Here is a 19,981-nt window from a genome sequence, read left to right on the forward strand (position 1 = left end):
ATATATCAACAGCCATGCACAGCTAACATTTAAAGTGCACTGTCAGTTGTGAAACATTATGTAAATCAGGGATCATCACACTCTTTCTGTAAAGGGTCAGATGCTAAATATTTTAGGTTTTGTGAGTCACATGGTCTCTGACACATTTAAAAAAAAAAAACAAAAACCCTTTACAAAGGAAAAACTATTCTTAGCATGTGAACCAAGTAGATTCGGTCTGTAGACCATACTATCATCCCTGATGTACATAGCAGGGACTATGTGCTGAATAATATTATTTGTGTGAGCCTTTTCCTGTGCTAGGCTCTAAGGATGCAATAATTACTTATGATTACATCCAGGTGACCTGAAGAAAAATATGTGAATGTGCTTCATAAACTGTAAAGCACTTAAAGATTTATGAATTTCAGAGTTGATGAATCAATATTGACTACACAGTATGTACATTCTACTGTACATTCTACCAGGCACTGTTAATACAAAGGTTAAAAAGAAACCTGAATAAAGTACTTTGTCAGAAGTATGTAATAATATGCAGATATTAGGAATTGTTTGATCAATGAATAACTCATGTATTTGTGGCCATCGTGCTTCTGCTGCTCTGGTAATTTTAAGGAAAAATACAGTATTCCAGGTAGCAGAAAACACATGGAAATTGCTTTTAAAGCATAAAATATACTGTAAACATAAGGGATTAAGGTATTGTGATAACCTATAATATGTCACATACCATATTAAGTGCTACAGATGTCAAAGGGAAAAAAGTGTTCTCAATATGGAATTAAAAATTTCAGGTTATGAGGTGCATATTAAAGTGCTTTGTAAACTAAAGCATTGTATAGATACCAGTATGTTACATGTTTATAGTCTTTGCCTTTTATGGGCCAGGTATTGTTTGGGTACTCTGAAATTTAAAATAATGCTCCCAAGCAATAAGAAGGTGGGCTTATGTCCTAGACTATTTAGATGTAAGAAATTAGATATTGCTTGTTTTAATCAATCAAGACTTTAATGGTCATGTCAAATTAAATTATCACTAGTATATTTTCCCAGATTAACAGGAAAATATAATGATTGAGATTGTGCTTGCGCTTTCTAAAGTGCTATATAAATATAAGACATTAGCTGTTTTCTGTGTGAATAAAACTTTATGTGAGATTGGCATTGTCTCTACAAAAGTCTCATTGTATGCCTCACATCCACTATGACAAAGGTAGTATAAATAGTTATAAAAACTGAGGGTTTAAATACTTGTTGAATGAATGAATGAATGAATATCAGTTGCTTAGTATGTGGACTCACTATTATAGGCACTAAAGATATAACACAGATTTATCATTTCATGGTGCCTACAACTAAGAATAAACCAATTCATGTGTCAGCATTTTGGGAACTCTAAAGCATCATATAAGTGTAACTATTGATTTTCTGATTTGGTGCTGAGTCCTGGGCTTATAAAATTGTATCACAGTTATCATTATACTACAAAAAAAGTTGTAAAAATATGAGGAAGAGTTCTTAACTATTGAACACTCTGAATATGAAGAATTAATATCTGATAAATGCAAAACTGGATAATAATTATCTATTATGTGCCAATCTCTTTGCTAGGCATTAGGGATGTGAAGATAAACCATCTTTATTGTGTCCTAGGTAACAGCAGATAATGTATAAAATCAATTTATAAGTCTTAAAATGCCATACATATATAAGCAATATCTGCTGAATGAACATTGATTATTTACTCTCTCTTATCTGTGGAGATAACAAATGGGGATGCAGAAATTCATTATCATTATTACCGAACTTACAACAGAGATCTGTGTAAACTTACAAAGCCTGCAGTTTTATACAGATAGAAGGAAATAACTTGGCTTAATGAATGATTACTTTCTATGAGGCTCAGACTGTGCATGCTCTAGAATATAAAAATGATTTTATCCTTATGAGGTGTTCATAGGAAGAAATAAGGATATAGGTGTGAGATCCAGACTAAAAGTTACTTAAGCACTACTGAGCTTATTTAATGAAAACATGGGAAAAATGGAATTGTGCCAAGCAGTTTGCTAAATGTTGAGCTCCGTGGAAAGATAATATCTGAATTAGAGGGTATACTTGCTCTCTGGCCAGACTGAAGAAATGGGAAATATTTTTAAAAAGTAAGATGTTACAGTTCTCTATCAGTCTTTAAAATGTTGAATGCTAAAGGTGAAGGTGAATTAGATCATCCTGACCTGGCTTAAAGATATTAAAAGAGTAAAACTAAATGGCTCAGGGTTTATTTTAGATTCATATGATAAACCTAGAGCATCTTTTATGTGGAATACATCATTCTAACCCCTAAGAGAAGTGAAATGGCTAAGTCAAAAGGGCATCAGAATACAGATTATAGGTAAAGATAAAATATCCATGATTTTTAAGTAGATATTTGAGTGACTGTTTTATGGACAGTATTGCTAGATAAATTAGTTGAGTTGACCTGGTCCTGGTCCAGAAAACCTATTGACATGCCTTAGAGATTAAAAAAATAGAAAAATAAGGCATGTATGCTCGCTTTGGCAGCACACATACTTAAAAATAAGGCATAATTCTTTTAATGTTAAATGAAGGCATTTTTGCTAATTCTAGAAAGTCCCAATGTCGCTTGCTCACTGACCTAGTTTGAAGCCAAAAGCCTGATATAAGGGAGCACAGGGTTTGTTGTTTAATTCATTACTTTAACATTTTGTTTTGATCATAGATGAATGGTTTAAGATGAGAATTAAGATAAAACAAATGGTTTTAAAAATATTTTCTTATTGGCCTGACATAGAGTCAGGAAGCTACTTAGCAATAAAGATTTTTTTCTAGATTTTCCATATTTTGTAAAAATATATTTACCCCGTATAAAGTACTATTCTCAAATGCTGAGAATGAAGAGATTTAAAAGACCTAGACAAAAATGTGCTTTAATGTCACTAGTTTGTGGTAGAAACACAAGAACTAATTTAATAAGAGACTGCAGTTGAAAAAAGTTTATTGAGCAGCTGCGATAGTAAGACATTGAGAACAAATGATCACCTTCTGTTTGGCATGTTTTGTGGAGTGGGAGTAAGAGAGAGCTTTGAAGAAGGTGATGTTAAATTGGAACAGATCTGGTAAGAAAGGCACTTATTTTGTCTTGGAGATGGCAATAGAACAAAACAAAACCAAAAAAACGGAATGAAATTCTTCCTTAAATGGAAGTGTCTATTTCAAAGCATTGTGTGAATTCCTAGACAGAAAACAAAAAACATCTTGACCGAAAGACACTTGCTTTTTAATTAGCTTGGAGACTAGAATTTAAGAGGTTACTGTTCATTTCTTCATTTATTCATTCTACAAGTACATTTGAATGCATATAATGTATAAAGCTCTTTGCTATGTTCCTAGTTAGCCCCAGAGACCTGAAAAATGAATGCTTTGCTAGAGAAATTTTAAAGCTTTCCTCTTAGCCTGTTTTCTGGTTAGGGGCATGGCTTAGTCATAACGTTGTGGGTTTTAATTCCTGTTCCATGTTTCTTCTACCACTCTGGCCACTACAATAAGCAGGGTTTTTCTATTGAGCTTGTTCTTTAAGTTGCAGAAACTTGCCTTATAATAGACAATTTATTTTTCCTGGCCCATCCCTAATGAAAAATGGCTGTGACCACTGCTGGGCAAAAGGAAGGATGACAAACAACTAATTCCCAAACTCCAGTCTCATTGGTGCCAGCCTTGGGGAAACACTCATACTCTAGCCACAATTGGTTTTAAAATGCATTTACCAGTTTTGTCTGTTTTTAATTCTTTACATTTTTACATTCTGACAAATATGTGCTGCCTAAATAGATCTCTTTGAAATCTATAACATAATTGGAGATGGAGACATGATTTCTCTTTTGCAATATTATCTCAACTTAACCTTTAGAAATCTCACCATCGAAACATGTTCAAGAAAGGACTTCTTAGTAGTGGAATAATGTCCGTGAATTAAAATAGCTTAACAATTTTACCATGTTTAAAATTTCAGAATAATAGAAATTGGAAGCGATTGGCAAAAATGGGAGGGAAACAACAACAATCCTCAACCTAGGCCCAACTGGATTTTGACCTTTTCTATTTTTAAATCACTCACAGAGGGTGGGATAGGAGGAAGAGTGAAAGAAAAGGTCAAACCAGTTTCTAAGGGCAGCTTGCCTGTGTTTTGGATTGGTTTTAAGAGCATTAAAGACCTCCAAGTCTAACTAGGGGATTGCTTTTTTTAGTTTAATGCAATTCTGATAAGTAGTCTTTGTTGAGATGAAGACACAGTTCTTTGTCCCCACTAATTTCTTTAAGTTTTTGAGAAACAATTTTGAGCTAAATAGTTATCAACTAAACCTTGGGTTGGATAATTATGGGATTTGTTAATCAAATCAATGTGACCTCCATCAGAAGGTAGTCTTAAAGTCAACATTCACTGCAAAAGAGGACTTTATTGTTCTCTGTAATTTATATAACTTTTAGTTTACATCCGTAAATGAAAAAGGAAATAGGCGAATGGCAAAGATAATTGGTGGAGGGAATAAAGTTGAAGACAAATTGGGTGTGATGTTTCTAGTTTTCACTTTGTACATTTTTATGTAGGCATCTGATATATCTGAAATATTGTTTGGCCTGTAATAATGTATTTATCACATGGATTCTGTAACACCCCTATTTTCAGGTTGGGGTTGGGGAGTACATTATTGGAAATTGGACAGGAGAAAGTAACTAAAAGCCTTCCTTTCAGTTCCTGGCATCCTAAGACTACTGCTACTGATAAGAATAAGAACGTGCTGTCATCTGAATTTTTATGGCATAAATGAAATGATGAACAAATATATTTTTAAAGTAAATGGCTTCATCTCTACACTTCTACCTAAAAGAGAATTGATGCCAAATGCTCCAATAAGTGGAAAGATACACTTTTGAACTGATGTGAAAATGCAGAACCTTTTAATCTTTGAGTGTTTTGAAGATTGAAAAATCTTGCTCAGCATGGGTGAGCACCAAAAGCAATCCAAAGCCATCTACATATCACAACTGAGACAAATTTGGGAATGTGTTGTCTAATGTCAAATAAAATGTTATGTTTTGAAAATTTTGTATTTTGGTGTGACAAATTACCTCACTGTTCCTAGGTACACTCATTTTTTTATTACCTTAATTACCCAGTATGGATAAATGGTTTGAGGTCTTATTTCTTTATTCCTTCAGTTGCTTTGTTCAGTGACACTGAGAAGTAGAAACCCAATAATAAAAATGTGAAAAGCAAAAAAAATATTGTGGTACAGGGTGGTATAGGAATAAGGCATAACAAAACTTTTTGTAAGGATATGGGAAGTAGGATGTATTCATGAGGGAAATCACTAGAATTATAGAAGTTACAGTCCCAATCCCTGAGTAGAATTTTGATTGATTAAATACTTAAATGTTAGATTGGTGACTTCATAAGCATATGACTCCCTACAGTGCTTACAGGCAATACATATTGCCTTTGAAGAAAGTCTTAAGTCCTTAAAGGCCAAGTGACTTCAGTACATGTGCTTTTAATACTGATGCCTGGAAAATTCACTTAACCTTATAAATGAGTATAGTGTCAGGTCATAAAATGGGAAAGGAATGTACCTAGGTACCCCTTTCTGCTTATTTTCATTTCCCTGCAAGACTAGGTGTGGGGGACAGGGAGAAAACTGGTGGGGGTAAAGTTGAGAGGTTAGGAAAGAGGTCCCTGTGGTTATTCTTGGGTGTCCTCCAAGGCTCTGTTTCCTTTGGTAGCTCTGATCCCCTCAGGGGCTGACTTACCAGTCTTGTCATTTTGCTGTGCTTACTCCTGGGTTTGTGGTACCAATGGCTCTCAGTTACAATCCTCCGATGGAGAGGGAATGAAAAGCATCATGCCTTGCTTAATGAAAAAAGGTCAGGTATGTCAGGTTTAAAGAGGCAGCAGCAATATTTAGAAAAGGACAAAGCATTTGGTAGTTATTTCCACCTTTTGTATTTTCTGTGGGGTAAGGATGAGGCGATCTGTGTGTGCTCCTCTACTGTTTTGTTCCAGACCAAAGCCACACCCACAGATTAATTTGTGCCTCCTATCAGGTTATGCCTGCCCTCGGTTATGAGAAGATTTCCTCAGTTATTTCGTTGGAAAAAGTAGTGTTACTGGGACTAAGTAGACTTAGGAAACCTATCATTTCAATTTGAACATGTGTAATTTAAGTTGGGTCTAATACAGCCAGCCATTCTGTTCACAATGAGTGGGCAGTAAAACTGTTAGTTATAGGCGGAACTTTTAAAAAAAGATGAAGAGGGAGGGGAGTTAAGATGGTGGAAAAGTAGGGGGACTAGGGTTTTCCTTGTCCCTCAAACAAAGCTACAATGGGGTCAGATCACTTGGAACACCCAGGAAATCCATCTGCGGAGGCAGAAGGATCCCCACAGTTGGAGGGAGACAGCTTGGAAGGATCGAGGTGAGTGTATGTGAATTGCAGATAAAACGGCATAAACACGGAGGGGAGGGAACCCTTTCTGTACATTCAAAAGGGATGCCTTGTAAAAGTTGGCGTCTAGTTAGCACAAGAGGGAAACCTCTCTGGACCACACCTGGGGAATGAGAAATACGGAGAGTGCCAGTTTCTATTTTGCAAACAACCTTTAATCTTCATCAATGAGGGCGAGTTAAAAACACTTTAGTATGTAGCTACTGTTCTAGAGAATACATTTAATTTGCAAACAATCTTAGGGAGTCAGTCCTTGAGCAACCATGCTACTGGGCAGGAGGGAGACTTCCCCAGAACGCCAGACGAGGTGTGGCGTTTCTCAGGGGTGCACCGGGAAAGAACAATCCCCTTCCTCGAGTACTGTGGGAAGAGGGTTTATTGCCTTCCCAAGGATAAAAGATCCTTCAGGTGCCAGCCAAAGGCTTTTTTTTTTTTATCAGCAGGGTGGAGTGAGTCTACATCAGAACACAGTCCACGTCGTGCTGGGTCCTTTAAGACACTGAATTTTTATTTTTATTTATTTATTTATTTATTTATTTATTTTTACAAATAGTTTATTGTCAAATTATTTTCCACATAACACTCAGTGCTCATCCCCAAAGTGCCCTCCTCCATGCCCATCCCCCCTCCCTCCCACATCCATCAGTCCTCAGTTTTTGTCAGCATTCAAGAGTCTCTCATGGTTTGCCTCTCTCCCTTTCCCCCACCATTTCCGCCCTTCTTCTCCCCCTTGTTCCTCCGTCAAGTTCCTCCTAATCCTCCTATACGTGCAAACATATGATATTTGTCCTTCTCTGCCTGACTTATTTCGCTCAGCATAACACCCTCAAGGTCCATCCATGTTGCTACACATGGCCAGATTTCATTGTTTCTCATTGCCATGTAGTATTCCCTCGTATAGATAAACCACATCTTCTTGATCCATTCATCTGTTGATGGACACTTAGGCTCTTTCCATGTTTTAGCTATTGTGGAGAGTGCTGCTATGAACATTGGGGTCCATGTGCTCCTATGCCTCAGCATTTCTGTATCCCTTGGGTCAATTCCTAGCAGTGCTATTGCTGGGTCATAGGGGAGTTCTATTGTTAGTTTCCTGAGGAACCTCCACACTGTTTTCCAGAGGGGCTGTACCAGTTTACATTCCCACCAACAGTGTAGGAGGGTGCCCCTTTCTCCACATCTTCGCCAGCATCTAGAGTTCTCTGATTTGCTCATTTTAGCCACTCTGACTGGCGTGAGGTGGTATCTCAGTGTGGTTTTGATTTGTATTTCCCTGATGAGGAGGGATGCTGAACATCGTTTCATGTGTCTGTTGGCCATCTGGATGTCCTCTTTGGAGAAGTGTCTGTTCATGTCTTCTGCCCATTTCTTCACTGGATTGTTTGTTTTTCGGGCGTGTAGTTTGGTGAGTTCCTTATAGATTCTGGATATTAACCCTTTATCTGATATGTCATTTGCAACTATCTTTTCCCATTCCGTTGGTTGCCTATTAATTTTCTGGGTTGTTTCCTTGGCTGAAGACACTGAATTTTTAAAAAGATGAAGGAGGCCAGGAAAATCAATTGAAGGACCTTGATATAGTTCTTAGGAATTATCCCAAATGATGGAGCATTAAGACAGTTACATGGTAAATAGGAAAACCTATGAACAGTTTCCATACCTTTAACCTCTTAACTATATTGTTTTCCTTGGCTTGATAAAGGAGATTAAAAAAACAAAAAAATATTTGAGTGTAGTTCACCCACAGTGTTATATTGGTTTCAGCTGTATAACATAGTAATTCAACTTCTCTATATGTTATGTTATGCTCACCACAAGTGTAGCTACCATATATCATCATATAATGCTATAACAATATTATTGACTGTGCTCCCTATTCCTATGATTTACTCATCCTATAATGAAGCCTGTATCTCCCACTTCTTTTCAACCATTTTGCCCATCTCCCCACCCCACTCCATCCCTATGGCCACCATCAGTTTGTTCTCTATAGGTCTGAATCTGCTTTTTGTTTATTCATTTGTTTTTTGTTTTATATTCCACATAAGTGAACTCATAGCGTATGTTTCTTAGTTTTACTTATTTCACTTACACAATAACCTCTAGGCCCATCCATGTTGTCATAAGGGGCAAGATTTCATCATTTTTTATTGCAGTATAATATTCCATTATATACGTATACCACATCTTCCTTATCCATTTATCAATGGTAGATGCTTAGGTTGCTTCCATATCTTGTATAAAGGTAATTCTTGAGAGGTTTTTATTGCCTTCAGTTCGTGGGTTTTACCACAGTCTTCCTTCCAGTACCTAACCAGCATTCTTTGTAGTGATATTCCATTTCCCGCTCTGATATATTTTCCATGTGTTCTCTGGATCAAAATCATAACTTCTCTAAAGTACTAAAGTAATGAAAGTTCTCACCATTTGAATGCATAAGGGAAGATCAAAGGAATAAGGGAATGTAGAGTAGGGTAGGGAATAAGTTGGATTTGAGCAGACTTGTAGATAGATAACTACTTAATGTAGAACCTGTCATTTCTGTGGAGAACTCAGGGGTGAGGAAGCAGAATTTACAGATATAATGAAAAAAGCTTTCTTTCTCTGGAAGAAAAATACATGGAAGAGGAATGTTAAAGGTAGGATCACTTTTGGGGCGTCTGGGTGGCTTAGTCGGTTAAGCGTCCGACTTTCGCTTAGGTCATGATCTCGCGGTTCGTGGGTTCGAGCCCTGCGTCGGGCTCTGTGCTGACAGCCAGCTCAGAGCCTGGAGCCTGTTTCAGAGTCTGTGACTCCCTCTCTCTCTGACCCTCCCCTGCTCACACTGTCTCTCTCTCTCTCCTGGAAATAAATAAAAATATTAACAAAAAAATAAAGGTAGGATCACTTTTGAGGGCCTCACTTTTATAATCTACAAGAAATGATTAGATATATCCTCCCAGACTTAGAATAAATCCCCACATATTTTCCTTTCTCCCAAAATTTTAAGTCAACTATTCTGAAAATATCCCTGGAATGACATCTAAATTTTGAGAATAGAGGAAGAGATGTAGAATACATCTATGATGCTGCGCTCCTCCCATTCTAGGGACATTTGGCAATAATGCTGGGGGTTAAGAAACGAGTTTTTTATGACTGCAGATAGTCTCATCTGCAGAGTGTGGCAGTTTTATTCCTCACTTCAATTAAATTCCATTGGGTTCTGTGCAGAAGGGTGTTAGCCATTTAATTCTCAGAGTATTTAGAATTGTATATATGAGAGCCTGGGTGACTTAGTCAGTTGAGTGTCCCACTTCAGCTCAAGTCATGATCTCATGGTTCATGAGTTTGAGCCCTGCACTCGGCTCCATGCTGACAGCTCAGAGCCTGGAGCCTGCTTCAGACTCTGTGTCTCCCTCTCTCCATGTCCCTCTGCCATTTTTAATCTGTCTCTGTCTGTCTCTCTAAAAAAAAAAATAAAAAAAAGAACTGTGTACATAAACGCACATAATAAAGATGAGGCATCAGAAGTCAAGGGAGAAATAAAAGGCATCAGAATTGGAAAAGAAGTCAAACTTTCACTTTTTGCAGACGACGTGAAACTCTACATAGGAAATCCGGCAGACTCCACCAGCAGCCTACTAAAACAGACCCAAGAATTCAGCAAAGTTGCAGGGTACAAAATCAACGTAAAGAAATCAGTTGCATTTTTATACACAACAATGAAGCAACAGAAAAAGAGATCAAGAAACTGATCCCATTCACAATTGCACAAAAGACCATGAAATATCTGGGAATAAACCTAACCAAAGATTTAAGAGATCTGTATGATGAAAACAATAGAAAACTTATGAAGGAAATTGAAGAACACACAAAGAAATGGAAAAGCATTCCACGTTCATGGATCAGAAGAATGAATATAGTTAAAATGTCATTACTACCCAAAGCAATCTACACATTCAATGCAATCTCAATCAAAATTGCACCAGCATACTTTTCAAAACTAGAACAAACTATACTAAAATTTGTATGGAACCACAAAAGACCCCGAATAGCCACAGTCATATTGAAGAAGAAAACCAAAACGGGAGGCATCACCATCCCAGTCTTTAGCCTCTACTACAAAGCTGTCATCATCAAGACAGTATGGTATTGGCACAAAAACAGACACATAGACCAATGGAATAGAACTGAGAATTCAGAAATGGACCCAAAAGTACACAGCCAACTAATCTTTGACAAAGCAGGAAAGAGTATCCAATGGAAAAAAGACAGCCTCTTTAAGAGATGGGGCTGGGAGAACTGGACAGCAACATGCAGAAGAATGAAACTAGACCATTTTCTCACACCATACCCAAAAATAAACTCAAAATGGATAAAGGACCTGAACGTGAGACAGGAAACCATCAAAACCCTAGAGGAGAAAGCAGGAAACCACCTCCTTGACCTCCACCGCAGCAACTTCTAACTTGACACATCCCCAAAGGCAAGGGAATCAAGAGCAAAAATAAACTATTGGGACCTCATCAAGATAAAAAGCTTCTGCACGGCAAAGGAAACGATCCATAAAACTAATAGGCAACCGACGGAATGGGAAAATATCGTTGCAAATGACATCAGATAAAGGGTTAATATCCAAAATCTGTAAGGAACTCACCAAACTCCACACCCGAAAAACAAACAACCCAGTGAAGAAATGGGCTGAAGATATGAACAGACACTTCTCCAAAGAGGACATCCAGATGGCCAACAGACACATGAAACGATCCTCAGCATCCCTCCTCATCAGGGAAATACAAATCAAAACCAAACTGAGAAACCACCTCACGTCAGTCAGAGTGGCGAAAATGAGCAAATCAGAGGACTCTAGATACCGGCGAGGTTGTGGAGAAACGGGCACCCTCCTACCCTGTTGGTGGGAATGTAAACTGGTGCAGCCCCTCTGGAAAACAGTGTGGAGGTTCCTCAAAAAATTAACACTAGAACTCCCCTATGATCCAACAATAGCACTGCTAGCAATTTACCCAAGGGATACAGGAGTGCCGATGCATAGGGGCACATAGCAGCACTCTCAACAATAGCCAAAACATGGAAAGAGCTAAGTGTCCATCAGCGGACGAATGGATCAAGAAGATGTGGTTTATCTATATTATGGAATACTACATGGCAATGAGAAAGAATGAAATCTGGCCATGTGTAACAACATGGATGGAACTTGAGGGTGTTATGCTGAGCGGAATAAGTCAGGCAGAAAAGGACAGCTACCATATGTATGCATGTATAGGAGGATTAGGAGGAACTTAAGGGAGGACCGTGGGGGAGAAAAAGGGGGGAAATACTAGGGGAGAGGGATGGAGGCAAACCATGAGAGACTCTTGAATGCTGAGAACAAACTGAGGACTGATGGGTGTTTGTGTGGGGGGAAATGGACATGGAGGAGGGAACTTGTGGGGATGAGTACTGGGTGTTGTTGGAAACCAACTTGACAATAAACTATTTATAAAAAAAATAAATAAAAATTAAAATAACTAAATAGGAAAAAAAGAGAAGTCAAGGGATCTTGACTTATTCAGTGTTATAATACAAATCAGGCTGAGGTGAATCCAGATCTAAGATCACTTGACGTCGAAATCAGTGCATTTCTCACTATATATTCCCTATACCCTCTTATAAGAAGGGAAACATTCTTTTTTTTTCCTTTTATATTTTATTGTCAAGTTGGACACCCAGTGCTCAACCCAACAAGCGCCTCCTCCATGCCCATCACTCCCCCTCCCCTCTCTCCAACTCCCATCAGCCCTCAGTTTGTTCTTCGCATTCAAGAGTCTCTCATGGTTTGCCTCCCTCCGTCTCCGCAACTATTTTTTCCCCTTCTTCCCCAGGGTCCTCTGTTAAGTTTCTCCTGTTCCACTTATAAGTGAAAACATATGGTATCTGTCTTTCTCTGCCTGATTTATTTCGCTCAGCATAACACCCTCAACTTCCATCCACATTTCTACAAATGGCCAGATGTTCCTTCTTTCTCATTGCCATGTATTCCATTGTATAGATAAAACATATCTTCTTGATCCATTCATCAGTTGATGGACACTTAGGCTCTTTCCATGTTTTGGCTATTGTTGAAATGTATGAACATTGGGGTACATGTGCCCCTATGCATCAGCACTCCTATATCCCTGGGGTAAATTCCTAGCAGTGCTATTGCTGGGTCATAGGGGAGTTCTAGTGTTAATTTTTTGAGGAACCTCCACACTGTATTCCATAAGGGCTACACCAGTTTACATTCCCACTAACAGGGTAGGAGGGTGCCCGTTTCTCCACATCCTCGCTGGCATCTAGAGTTCTCTGATTTGCTCATTTTCGCCACTCTGACTGACGTGAGGTGGTATCTCAGTTTGGTTTTGATTTGTATTTCTCTGATGAGGATGGACGCTGAGCATCGTTTAATATGTCTGTTGGCCATCTGGATGTCCTTTTGGAGAAGTGTCTGTTCATGTCTTCTGCCAATTTCTTCACTGGATTATTTGTTTTTTGGGTTTGGAGTTTGGTGAGTTCCTTATAGATTCTGGATACTAGCCCTTTATCTGATATGTCATTTGCAACTATCTTTTCCCATTCTGTTGGTTGCCTTTTAGTTTTATTCTTTCCTTTGCAGTGCAGAAGCTTTTTATCTTGATAAGATCCCAATAGTTCATTTTTGCTCTTGATTCCCTTGCCTTTGGGGATGTGTCAAGTAAGAAATTGCTGCAGTGGAGGTCAAGGAGTTTGTTTCCTGCTTTCTCCTCTAAGGGTTTGATAGTTTCCTGTCTCACATTCAGGTCCTTTATCCATTTTGAGTTTATTTCGGTGTATGGTGTAAGAAAGTGATCTAGTTTCATTTTTCTTCATGTTGCTGTCCAGTTCTCCCAGCACCATCTGTTAAAGAGGCTGTCTTATTTCCATTGCATACTCTTTCCTGCTTTAAGAAAGATTAATTGGCCATTCGTTTGAGGGTCCAATTCTGATTTATCTATTCAATTCCATTAGTCTATGTGTCTATTTTTGTGACAATACTGTACTGACTTCATGATTATAGCTTTGTAGTAGAGGCTAAAGTCTGGGTTGGTGATGCCTCCAGTTTTGGTTTTCTTCTTCAATATTAAGTTGGCTATTCGGGGTCTTTTATGGCTCCATACAAATTTTTGGATGGTTTGTTCCAGCTTTTAGAAGAATGACGGTGTAATTTTGATTTGGATTGTATTGAACGTGTAGATTGCTTTGGGCAGTAATGGTATTTTTAAAATATTTATTCTTCCAATCCATGAGCATGGAATGTTTTTCCATTTCTTTGTGACTTCTTCAATTTCCTTCAAAATTTTTCTATACTTTTCAACATACGGATCTCTTATATCCTTGATTAGGTTTATTCCTAGATATTTTATAGTTTTTTGTGTGTGTGTGCAATTGTGAATGGGATCAGTTTCTTGATTTCTTTTTCTGTTGCTTCATTGTTGGTGTATAAAAATGCAACCGATTTCTGTACGTTGATTTTGTACCCTGCAACTTTGCTGAATTGTTGGGTCTGTTTTAGTAGGCTGCTGGTGGAGTCTGTCGGGTTTTCTATGTAGAGTATTATGTCGGCGGTGAAAAGTGAAAGTTTGACTTCTTCTTTGCCAATTCTGATGCCTTTTCTTTCCTTCTGTTGTCTGATGGCTGATGCTAGGACTTCCAGCACTGTTAAACAATAGTAATGAGAGTGGACATCCATGTCGTGTTCCTGATCTCAGGAAAGCTCTGCTCTTTTCCCCATTGAGAATGATATTAGCTGTGGGCATTTTATAAACGGCTTTTATAATGTTTAAGTAGGTTCCTTCTATCCCGACTTTCTCAAGGATATTTATTAAGAAAGGATGCTGTATTTTGTCAAATGCTTTTTCTGCATCAACAGGGTCATATGGTTTTTATCTTTTCTTTTATTAATGTGATGTATCACATTGATTGATTTGCAAATATTGAACTAACGCTGTAACCCAGGAATGAATCCCACTTGATCATGGTGGATAATTCTTTTTATATGCTGTTGAATTCGATTTGCAAGTACATTGTTGAGGATTTTTGCATTTGTATTCATCAAGGATATTGGCCTGTAGTTCTTTTTTTGTTGTTGTTGGGTCTCTGTCTGGTTTGGGAATCAAAGTGATGCTGGCTTCATAGAATGAGCCCAGAAGTTTTCCTACCATTTCTAATTTTTGGAATAGCTTGAGAAGAATGGGTATTAATTCTGTTTCAAATGTCTGATAGAATTCCCTAGGGAAGCCATCTGGCCGAGGGCTCTTATTTGTTGGGAGATTTTTGATAACTGATTCGATTTTCTCACTTGTTATGGGTCTGTTCAGGTTGTCTATCTCTTCCGGTGTGAATTTTGGTAGTGAGTGCGTGTTTAGGAATTTGTCCATTTCTTCTAAGTTATCCAGTTTGTTGGCATATAGTTTTTCATAGTGTTCTCTGATAATTGCTTGTATTTCTGAGGGCTTTGTTGTAATAAATCTATTTTCTTTCATGATTTTGTCTATTTGGGTGCTCTCTCTCTTTTTTTTTGAGAAGCCTGGCTAGAAGTTTGTCAATTTTATTTTTCAAAAAAACCAACTCTTGGTTTCAGTGATCTGTTCAACTGTTTCTTTGGTTTCTATATTGTTTATTTCTGCCGTGATTTTTATTATTTCTCTTCTTCTACTGGGTTTGGGGCGCTCTTGTTGCTCTCCCTCTTGTTGCTTTAGGTGTGCTGTTGGATTTTGTACTTCAGCTTTTTCTAATTTCTTGAAATACGCCTAGAGTGAAATGTACTTGCCTCTTAGGACTGCTTTCACCGCATCCCATAGAGTTTGGATTGTTGTATTCTCATTTTCATTTGTTTCCATATATGTTTTAAGTTCTTCTCTAATTGCCTGATTGTCCCATTCATTCTTTAGTAGGGTGTTCTTTAGCCTCCATGTTTTGGGGGGTTTTCCAGATTTCTTCCTGTCATTGATTTCGAGTTTCATAGCATTGTGATTTGAAAGTGTGCATGGTATGTTCTCAATTCTTTTATATTTCTTGAGGGCTGCTTTATGTCCCAGTATGTGATCTATCTTTGAGAATGTGCCATGTGCACTTTAAAAGAATGTGAATTCCATAACCTCAGGATGTAGAGTTCTGAATATATGTGTCAGATCCATCTGGTCCAATGTGTCTTTCAAGTCTATTGTTTCTTTAGCGATTTCTGTCTGGGTGATCTATCCATTGCTATTAGTGGAGTACTAAAGTTCCCTGCTATTAGCACGTTCTTATTGATAAGATTGTTTCTGTTTTTGATTAATTGTTTTATGTATTTAGGTGCTCCCATATTTGGTGCATAGACATTTATAATTGTTAGCTCTACCTGATGGATAGACCCTTTAATTGTTACATAATGCCCTTCTTCATCCCTTGTTCCTGTCTTTATTTTAACGTCTAGTTTGTCTGATAAAAGGATAGCTACTCCAGCATTTTTTTTTTTTTTTACTTCCTGTAGCATGATGTATATTTCTCCATCTCCTTACTTTCAATCTGAAGGTGTCTTCAGGTCTAAAATGAGTTTCTTATAGAAAGCAAATAGATGGATTTTGTTTTTTTATCCATTCTGCTACCCTATGTCTTTTGATTGGGACATTTAGTCCATTTACATTTAGTGTTCTTATTGAAATATATGGGTTTAGAGTCACTGTGTCGTTTGTGGGATTCATGCTTGTGGTGTGTCTCTAGCATCTTGCATTCCTTGCAACATTTCCTTCAGAGAGTCCCCCTCAGGATTTCTTGTAGGGCTGGTTTAGTGGTGACAAATGCTTTCAAATTTTGTTTATTGGAAAGACTTTTATCTCTCCTTCTATTCTGAATGACAGGCTTGCTGGATAGAGGATTCTTGGCTGCATATTTTTTCTGTTCATCAAATTGAAGATCTCCTGCCATTCCTTTCTGGCCTGCCTAATTTCAGTAGATAGGTCTGTCACCACTCTGATAGGTTTCCCTTTGTATGTTAGGGCCCTTTCTCCCTAGCTGCTTTCAAAATTCTCTCTTTGTCCTTATATTTTGCCAGTTTCACTATGATATGTCGTGCAGAAGATCGATTCAAGTTATGTCTGAGGGGAGTTTTCTGTGCCTCTTGAATTTCAACGTTTACTTCCCTACCCAGGTTGGGGAAGTTCTCTGCTATAATTTGTTCCAAGACTCCTTCAGCCCCTTTTCCTCTCTCTTCCTCCTCTGGGATTCCTATGATGCGGATGTTGTTCCGATTGATTCTATCAATGAGCTCTCAAACTCTTCTTTCATGTTCCTGCATCAGTTTGTCTCTTTTTTTCTCAGTTTCTTCTTTTTCTATAATTGTTCTTCTAAATCACTTATTCTCCTTTCTGCCTCTTTAGTCCATGGATTGGACGCCTCCAGTGTGTTATACATCTCATTTATCTCATTTTTTAAATTCATCATACCTATGTTTAAGCTCCATGTTGTTTGTAGCCATAGTTACTTTATGTCCTCCATGATTTTTTCAATCTCAGCGATTAATTTTATGATTATTGTTCTAAAATCTTGTTCAGTTATGTAGCTTATATATGTTTTGAGCAGTTCTTTAGCTGTCAATTCTTCCTAGAATTTCTTTGGAGGAGAGTTCTTCTGTTTCATCATTTTGGTTAGCTTTCTATCTCTTGTTAGTTTTTTTTTTTTTTTATTTCTAGGAGAGAGAGAGTCAGCGTGAGCAAGGGAGGGTCAGAGAAAGAGGGAGACACAGACTCCGAAACAGGCTCCAGGCTCTGAGCTGGCAGTCAGCACAGAGCACGACGCGGGGCTCGAACCCACGAACTGCGAGATCATGACCTAAGCGAAAGTCGGACGCTTAACGGACTAAGCCACCCAGGTGCCCTCTATCTCTTGTTAGTTTTAAAAGCTTGTTATGCTCTCTGCACCTGTGAGCGTTGCTGTACCCAAGAAGGCTGTTTGATCGTCCAGGGCCTATCCTTTAGAAAGCGTTCTTTGTTTGGTATCTCTTGGTCTGTCTTGTTGAGACCGTGGTTATTTTATTTTCCTACTCGTAGTAGTATTTGGGACTCTCCCCCATGTGTACTTTTGCTTGTTTTTTGAGGTAGCCCTAGAGAAGAAAACAGACAAACACACAAGGAAAAAAGGCACACAAACGCAGAGAGAAATCCAAGAAACACGCAAACGGAAAGGGAAAACGAAAAAGTAAAGAGAAGAGAGGGAGGAGGGAAGACGAATAATAAAAAATAAAACTACGTAAGAAAGAAGAAAAGAAAAGGAAAAAAGAAGAAACCTAATAGACAAAGAACAGTTCAAAGGATATAACCAGATTTCCTAGCTACAATTAAATAGCCGGGTGTATACACTGTTGGTTGAAGAGTATAGAGAATGTGAGAAATGACAGGGCGGCGATGAGGCAAAATTGGAAATGAAATGAGCAGGCAGTAGGAATAACAAGCTTTTTTCAAAGAGTGAAAGAGTGGAGTATGGCTGAAGAGGTGAAAGAAATGATGCTGTTGTTATCCAGAGAAACTATATAGTCTGATTACTCAAGAGAGAAAGAGATGAAAAGATAGGTAGGTATAGAATTTACATCTAGAGAACGGATTAAATGTGGCTGTTTTAGGAAGCCAGTGACCAGAATTAATCAGGGCAGTGCTCCAGTTTAAAAAAAAAAAATAGAGAAGAGAGAGAAGAAGAAGCAGTTATGGGCATGGTTTGATCCAATGCGTCCCGCAGGAGTTCTACCTTGGAGGTTGTGGGGAGAAGAGTGGCTGCGCTCCAGTCCCTTGTTTACCCAAGCTCTGCAACTCACTTTTTTGGGTGTGTAAACTCCCTGTGCTGGGGGCGCAACCAAGGTGGGCAGTGCTCTATATCCCAGGCCAGGCCTCGTTTCCAGTTCCCCTTCCACGCACCCCACTGAAATTGCCGGAGACACAAACTCGAAGGCGATCCCCTCAGGGCAGTCCCAAGCCTCTCGCCTTCCCCCTGGGGATTGAGCCAGAGTCGCTGCTCCCGTCTCCTCCAAGTTGGGTTGGCGAGCAAGGAGCAGTTTCATCCGGCGGTCGCCTGGGACGAGTGCGTCCTGCCCAGGGTCAGCTGGAGAGCAGGAAACTGGGTCCCTCTGTGTCTCATTGCCTGAAACACGAACTCGCAGGCAAATCTCCTAGTTTTAAGCCCTTAGCCTCCCCTCTTGGGATCCAGCGGAGCCAGAAGCACAAAGGCTCTGCCGCCGCCCGGCCCCTCCAGGTCAAGCTGGCTTGCGGGGACCAGTTTTCCCAGGGATAGCCTGGGATGAGTGCGTCCTGCGTAGGGTCAGCTGGAGAGCAGGAAACCGGGTCCCTCTGTGTCCCGAGCAGAAGTTTTTCTGTTCCCCAGCGACAGGGACCGTGTCTTGAGCAGTTTCGGCCATTCTGTTTCCCCTCTAAACTCCCCGCAGAGGGGGATCGCTCCCATCCCTCTGTGTCTCTGGTCCCGGCCTGATTTTATCTTCCCCAGTTTGCACTCACGCTATAAGGTTTTCTCAACGGACTCTGTCTCCTTGTCCTCCGAAGCTCCTGGATTCTGTAAGGGTTCCTATGGCCTCAGGACTTCTCCGTGTGAGATATGGGGGTGAGTGCAATGTGCTGAGTTCCCTACTTCTCCGCCAACCTGCCCCTTCAGGCTAGTAGGGTGTTCTTTAACCTCCATGTTTTTGGAGGTTTTCCAGACTTCTTCCTGTGATTGATTTCAAGTTTCATAGCGTTGTGATCTGAAAGTGTGCATGGTATGATCTCAATTCTTTTATATTTATTGAGGGCTGCTTTATGACCCCGTATGTGTTTTGTCTCGTAGAATGTGCCATACACACTGGAGAAGAAAGGGAATTCCATAGCCTCAGGATTAGGGTTCCAAATATATCTGTCAAATCCATCTGGACCAGTGTGTCGTTCAGGTCCATTGTTTCTTTATTGATTTTCTGTTTAGTTGATCTATCCATTGCTGTAAGTGGAGTATTAAAGTCTAGTGTAATTAGCACATTCTTATCCATAGGATTGTTTCTGTTTGTGATTAATTGTTTTATGTATTTGGGTGCTCTGAATTTGGTGCAGAGACATGTATAATTGTTAGCTCTTCCTGATGGATAGACCCTGTAATTATCATATATGCCCTTCTTCACTTCTTGTTTCTGCCTTTACTTTAAAGTCCAGTTTGTCTGATATAAGTATGGTTAATCTGGCTTTCTTTTGACCTCCAGTAGCATGATAGATATTTCTCCATCCCCTTATTTCAATCTGTAGGTGTCCTCAGGTCTAAAATGAGTCTCTTGTATACAGCAAATAGATAGATTTTGTGTTTTTATACATTCTGATACCCTATGTCTTTTGATTGGAGCATTTAATCCATTTACATTCAGTATTATTATTGAAGAATATGAGTTTAGAGTCATTGTGTTCTCTGTAATATTCATGCTT

Source organism: Hyaena hyaena, unplaced genomic scaffold (genome assembly GCF_003009895.1).
Source record: "Hyaena hyaena isolate Hyena2069 unplaced genomic scaffold, ASM300989v1 scaffold_1115, whole genome shotgun sequence".
Taxonomy (NCBI): Eukaryota; Metazoa; Chordata; class Mammalia; order Carnivora; family Hyaenidae; genus Hyaena; species Hyaena hyaena.